This window comes from Fundulus heteroclitus, chromosome 5 (assembly GCF_011125445.2).
Source record: "Fundulus heteroclitus isolate FHET01 chromosome 5, MU-UCD_Fhet_4.1, whole genome shotgun sequence".
NCBI lineage: Eukaryota > Metazoa > Chordata > Actinopteri > Cyprinodontiformes > Fundulidae > Fundulus > Fundulus heteroclitus.
In genome coordinates, this window is record NC_046365.1 from 20,046,027 (window position 1) to 20,052,026 (window position 6,000).

At 41.1% G+C, this 6,000-nt stretch overlaps 1 long non-coding RNA gene across 1 annotated transcript in view; it reads right to left on the reverse strand.

Annotated features, from left to right (window-relative positions):
• Window positions 1-5,386, reverse strand: part of LOC118563163 — a 48,082-nt gene extending 42,696 nt beyond the window's left edge. The window contains exon 1 of the long non-coding RNA XR_004931061.1: window positions 5,212-5,386. This is a non-coding gene — a long non-coding RNA (uncharacterized LOC118563163). The remainder of the gene's footprint in view (window positions 1-5,211) is intronic.
• Between the last annotated feature and the right edge of the window lie 614 nt (window positions 5,387-6,000).

Here is a 6,000-nt window from a genome sequence, read left to right on the forward strand (position 1 = left end):
ATTCAGCTCTAAGTATTTGTTTAATAGGACGATCATGAAAGCAGCAGTCCGTTTTGTTTTTGCCCCCGCTGGGTCTATCCCTTGATTTCATCCCAAGAGACAATCTAATCCGGATCTATAATCAATAAAGACCTCAAGAGAATTAACTACAGAAGGTAAGAAGATAACTGCTTAGAAACTTGTGAAAACAGGAAAAACCAAATATTACATTGAAACTGAGTTTAGCGCTGAAGAATAATAAAAATTCATCCCCACTGTGCTCTGGTTTCACAAATCCTTTAAAGGAGGTTCAACCGATGGGTCATTTTCCTCCTGCAGATGTACAATTATTCTTTTCAGATGAGACATCTGCCTCAAAGCTACAAGTGATATTAGAAGTCACACATTAATGTGAAGGACGTGATTCACTTTCTAACTTTTCTGGACCTTTAATTCCCCTCGTCTAAGTTGGCCAGAGAGAGCGCTTCTTCATCTTTAGACCGTGTCTTCCTCACATTTCAGCACATTACGAGAAGAAAGGCTAGTCCCATCGTTATCTCATGATCTGCCTATTCCTGCTCATTCCTGTACCAGGACAAGAACAAAGAGGATAAGATTACGACTGGACAGAGATATAATGAAACTTAATTTCACTGGAATTAAAAGAAGCGTTTGATGGTTTTAAAAAGAGGAGCGATAATGAGGAATTCAATTTGATTAGTTTGGTGCAGATAGTCTGACCAATCTGTGGGAAGGCCTTGATGGAGCTTCCCTTTCAGTGTTTGAAAATAATGAACAATAAAGTGGACTGAGGAGTTCGGGAGAGGGAGGGTTAATGTTATGACTCCACCGAAAATTGTGCCGTTAACAAATTGGTGGGTCTCAGCTGTTTTCCTGCGCTTCCGCCTGCAGGTACATTCGCCTGCCTGTTTGCATGTCTTCAGCTTCATTGTACTGCTTCTTTCAATGTCGAACTCTCAGTTAAATCTGGACAGCCCAAATGACAACGCTGTCGGCGAGAGAGAGAGAGAGAGAGAGAGAGGCGGCTGACGAGAAGTGAATAAACGGAGCCCGAATCAGCTCTCCCCTGCCTCCCCACCCCTCCTCCCCACTGTCAGCCAGTCTGGACAGCCCCGAGGAGATCAAACCTGTTTGTAATCCCGCACTTCTTCTTCATGTCTGTGTGTTTACAACCTGACCATATTTCTGCTGCAGCTCTGTCTGTGGTCCACGTCCATCTCGATTAGATCAAATGTAGGTGGGTGGGGGAAGAAATGTGATGCATTTATTGTCCTTGGCTGACAGTTTCTCGCAGTGCCTTTTGTTTAATCTGCACTGCACTGACAAATGATGGGCAATTAATTTGTGCTACCCCCCCCCCCCCCCCCCTCCATCTTCACAGTGTCATAATAGACATTACGAGCCCAAGGTCCAAGTGAAGTGTGAAGTCATATAGTTTTGTTCAATGCCTGTTCTGCTCTTGGGGTGAAGGCCGGCTGACTGGCTGGAATAACCTTTTTCTCCGGAGCACTTTGAGGGCCTTGTTCCTCTTTCATAAATGCTCTGCTCCTTTTTAAAAGCAGTAATGTGCGTACGGGATGCCCATCTGTGGATCACAGCATCTGAATTTGTTGGGTTGGTGTGCAGGAGGAAGAGAAAACCCTTTTGGGTGCAACTCTGGAACTTCTTCAATGGAAACCACATGGCTTTAAACGGGCAACCACCGGGTGGTCCAATCAGCCGTATGATGACATCTACTAACACATGTGTCTCTAGCAATTAATTTCAACTCCATGAAACATCAACTTTTACACCCTCTCTTTTGGGAGGTTTCAGGCTGTGATTTATCTGAAATTCAGAGACTCGTGATCACAAGATGACATAAATGAATACCAAGCAAGTTGCCATGGGTTTCCCAAGGGCCTCTGTGGTTAACTTTTAAATCTTAATTAAACCGATCCTGTTGAAACTTCTGATCTTTATGAAAAAGAGAGACTATTTTGCAAAACATACCATCGAAGGCTAATACGGTCTGCACAAAAGGACTTGTTATGCATAAATCTTGTTTTCTGCCGATGTCATCCCAAACCTCAGGGTCAGAAGTAAACAGGATGCTGTAGCACTCACCACATCCTATCCCAGTCATCTGCCTTACTAAAGCAGAAAAAGGAAACCATATCTCTGTTGTGCTTTCAATTTACAAAGCCTCTCGTTCTGCAAACAATCTAACACCACCATCCGCAAACTCGCCGCAACTCTTTTGAAGTGTAACTTCAAAGAAATAGGGAAATCCCTTTTCACCAACTCAGAATTGACGAATGAGCATAATTTGATTAAATAAGCAATTTTTGGCTGGGTTTGCTGGTTTCATGTTCATGTTAGGTAAAAAAAAAAAACTTGTTTTTGTTTCTTGAGCAAAGCAACAATCACCTTGATAAGATTGTAGAGAGATCCAGCAATCTGGCAGGAGTTACCAGATCTAAACTCGCAAAAGAAGACCAAACAAGGATTACTATAAATTTGTTGTGTTCCTTTCTAAGCTCCCACTCAAATATCCAACAAGCAGTTGAGACTACTATTTGCATCTTAGCCACTGTTTGTTTTCCCCATGTAGTAAGCAATGACGATTTCCACTGCAAATCACATAATGGTCTAGTAATCAGCTTTTAGGCCGCATCCAGTTTCCTATTATTAAGCTGTGGCAGAAATGATCTGCAACAGCCAAATGTATTCAGTGTCTCGTATCCAACAAGGAATGGTCTAGAGCTCTTTCAGATGAGCAGAAATGCTCTATTCATGTGGATGGAGAAATATTGATGAGGAGCAAGAAACATTTACAATGTAGCAAAGTTTCAGACTTGAAGTACCTTGGCTTTTTGAGTTGGTACGGATTCAGAACCTACTAACACCAATCTGAAACAAAATGCTATTAATCTGAATTATCTTAGGGTTGTTACTAAAAATTTCCTTTGAACTAATTAATTACTCTAAACAATTAAATTTTCCTCCAAAAATCAACAAATGTTTTTTTCAATAGCTATCTCGCATTAACAGCATACCATAAAAGTGTAAACAAAGCTGTAAGACTGTTTAAAGTAAAGAAAATATACACTACCAGTCAAAGGTTTGGACTCACCCTTATCATTCAATGGGTTTTCCTTATTTCTATTACTTTCTACAGAAAATTGTGAAATAACTCAAGACATTTTTTATTTTTTAGATTCTTCAAAATCCTCCCACCCCCCTTGGTTTTCATTACTGCTTTGCAGATGGTTGGCATTCTCTCAATGAACTTTATGAATCAACTTGTATGGCTTATAAACAGTAGTAGTTCCCAGAGGTAGTGTTAAAAATAAAGACGAATTGCTGAAGCAGAAGGTGTCTCTAAGTGTTTGGCTGGAAGTGTAGGTATAAAGTGCCAACTCCAGCAGGACATAATCATATTAATATTAATAAAATTGAGCCTCTTTTTAAATTTTCTTGAATGTGGTCTTTTCTTGAATCAGCTGATACAGTACGTTGCATAAAGTCTGCAAACTATCATAACTTATCAAACGTGTGTCCAGATTAAATAGTGAAAGTTTCCTTAAACATTTGTTCAGTGGAAAATGTAAAAGACCAACAACTTGTCTAAATTCTGAGTGGATTCACGGCTTCCAAAACCTACAACGGCTGTCTTTTCTGTGGACTCATCAGTAGCCCTGGGTGTCGTCTCGAGGGATGCATGTTCATCACCCTTGTGCTGCAGCAGTATACCAAAAAACCTTACTGATCAGTCTTCAATCTGAAGTGAATGGTCTTATATGAAGTACTTTTCACCTGTCATCTTTTGAAAACTTTGAAAAAACATTTATAATCTGGCTCATTTAATACTTAAGGAGATTATTTGTAAAACATTTTGTTTTGAAACTACAGTTTGGTTGGCGATGACCGGTCAAGTCTGACTGAGGTACTCGCTCACATGCAGGAGTCTCTACGCACACACAGCACGGTGAAGGAAACACAGTATTTTTATTGAAAAGCTTAAAAAATTTAAATGTTTGTTTAAAATGAAAACTGTCACCTAAAAATATTGTTGGTGACACCTTATAAAGGTTGATGTCATTGATTATGATGACTAATCACAGCACCAATAAAATTAACTAGACGCAATAAATCAGGTTCATAAAACCATTTTCTCTTGCAGTCCTGCAATAAGGAATTGGAGGATTTTAAGACAGTAAAAGTTGTAATCTCCCTTATATTTTGACCATCATACCCCCTTAGAGACATCCCGCTTGGGTGTCTATTTTGCTTTGGCACTAAGACTTGTAAAAATATTCAACTGTCGTAGGGATTTCAAGGAAACAAACGTGGTGATATCCAGCCAGGAGTTAATAAAAGTGGTTTGTTCCATGCTGACAACCTTCATTTCATTCTCAAGTTTGAAGAGTCAAACACAACCTCAACCAGGGGCCAGTCTATCAAATGGTGTCCCACAGAGAGGGACTCTAGTTGAGAAAAGGTCGGTCTAAAGAGAGGCCAGGCGGTTGGTGTTTAAATCAATAGCCATCATGCCCATTGCATGGACATGCTAGAACTTGTAAAGAAAAAGAATAGCAATTGTGGTCAGCTATAGTTTGATAGGCTGAAGAAATAAGCCTTAGCAGACAATGACCGTAATGGTTGCCTGCAGTGCAAAGAGCGGACTATATCCCTTCCAAGCCTCCTGTCATTTTAGGACTTCAGTTCCTCCTTTTGGTCAATCGAAGACACACTGCATAGAAAAATCCTCCCAGGAGCTTGAAATAAAAGGCCTGGATCAAACAAACACCATTCAAATTTTTTTTTCTCGCCTGCACTTCCTGCAGTTTATCCATATTAGCCTCATCTTCACTTAGGTCAAATCCCGCAGAGAAATTAATGCAAAATTCCACTTAAGTTAATTCTTTGTGACATATCCTCCCAATGCATTACAATTTCCCTCTACACGCCGTCGCTTTCGCATCTCGTAGTCAAAAACCACCTGCAGGAGTTATTGAACAATTTCCTGAAGTACAGCTGGGACAATGCGATAGCTATGTCCGTCATCCAGTAACGTCATTAAATCCCGTTGCAAATGGGGATTTATTTTTCTCAAAATCCATGTCAACGAAGAAGGAAAAAAAAACAACAACAACAATTCAATACTTTCCAGAAATATAAACAGCCGTAGCAGCGCTAACAGCTTCATATAGAACACAGACCCCCTACCTGGTAGCCCCTGTTTCCACGACCCCCAGCTGTTTGTGGATTGTCGAACCATAGCGGCCCATTCACAGCCTCCCACAGATTGCCAATTTCCCGTTGGTGGTCCAGGGTTTCGCCTATCCTCTCTCAGCATTGTGCAACTGGAATAGGTGCGTCCTCCCCTGTTCACGCTGCGGTTGTAGCTCCCCGATCTGATTGGACAGCGCTGAGCGAGACCTCATCAGGAGAACATCCCTGTTGTCATGACAACTTGGCGATATCCCAACAGGGGTGTGCTGGTAGAAGGGTGGGGTGGCGGGTCATGTTTGCTTTCTCGCCTCGACTGGCACAAGCAGACAACTCATCTTTCATCATCGCTACTACAGCGCTGGTTTCTTCCCCTTTCACAGACCTAGCGGGCTAAGCTAATCTGCCCAGCCGGCGATCTCTGTGAATTTACGGGCCATTCTGCTCTGAACCTATGAGTCTACAGCCAGCTGTCTCGGCAGGATTTCTTTGCCCAATGTCTCGCACCACAGGATGCCAAATCAGCTTAAAACGATAACCGTAATCATTATGCTGTCACATGAAATTTAGGAGGTGGATCGCAAATTCGCCACTGGGCTTCTGAGTCAAACTAGTTTAAAGGATTTACTTTTCTTTCTTTTTAGCCTGCATGCAAGAATGCAAACAATCAAAGAAAATAGGAGTTGCTCCAGCTTTTTCTTGATAATAGTGATTACAAATCTTAAATTTCAACAAACAAGTGGACACTAATACCAAACTCAACCATTCTCCCTCAAATAAACATTT